This window comes from Pseudonaja textilis, unplaced genomic scaffold (genome assembly GCF_049901715.1).
Source record: "Pseudonaja textilis isolate UNSWEBS1 unplaced genomic scaffold, rPseTex1.2 PTEXSCF22, whole genome shotgun sequence".
In the NCBI taxonomy this organism is placed as follows: Eukaryota; Metazoa; Chordata; class Lepidosauria; order Squamata; family Elapidae; genus Pseudonaja; species Pseudonaja textilis.
Window position 1 is genome coordinate 116,682 of NW_028262865.1, and position 757 is coordinate 117,438.

The following is a 757-nucleotide window of genomic DNA, read 5'->3' on the forward strand; positions in this document are numbered from 1 at the left end:
CAATGCTGTTGTCATTTTGAACGGTCACTCAACAAATGATTGCAAATCAAGGACTATCTGTAGATATGATATCCTTGCAAAGTCTGATTCTATGCAGTCCTTTAGAGCAGGAGTCTCCAACTCTGGAAACTTTAAGACTTGTGGACTTCAACTCCCAGAATTCTTCAGCCAGCCCCAAGTCTTAAAGTTGTCAAGGTTGGAGACCCTGCTTTAGAAGTTATAGTGAATAGATGACTCATATCCCAAATGACAGCAGTAATTTCATTCTTCCTTATCCAACCACTTAAGACAGGGGTGTTCAAACTTGGCAACTTTAAGTCTTGTGGACTACAATTCCCAGAATTCCTCCTCCAGTCATGTTATTTTTTATTTTATTTTTATTTGATTTGATTTGTCAATCGCTTACAAAATAATAGGTATAAGTATAAACATGAGTAAGAATACAGAAAACAGGTACGATTGAATGGGGACAATAGGACAGGGATGGGTGGCATGATGGTGCGCTTACGCACGCCCCCTACAAACCTCTTAGGAATGGGGTGAGGTCAACAGTGGTTAGTTTGAGGTTAAAGGAGTGGGAGTTTGAGGATGTAACTACAGAGTCAGGAAGTGCATTCCAGGCATTGACCACTCTGTTGCTGAAGTCGTACTTTCTGCAATCAAGTTTGGAGTTAGCTCAGGAATTCTGGGAGTTGAAGTCCACAAGTCTTAAAGCTGTCAAGTTTGAAGACCCCTAACTTAGGAGAAAGGCAAGGAC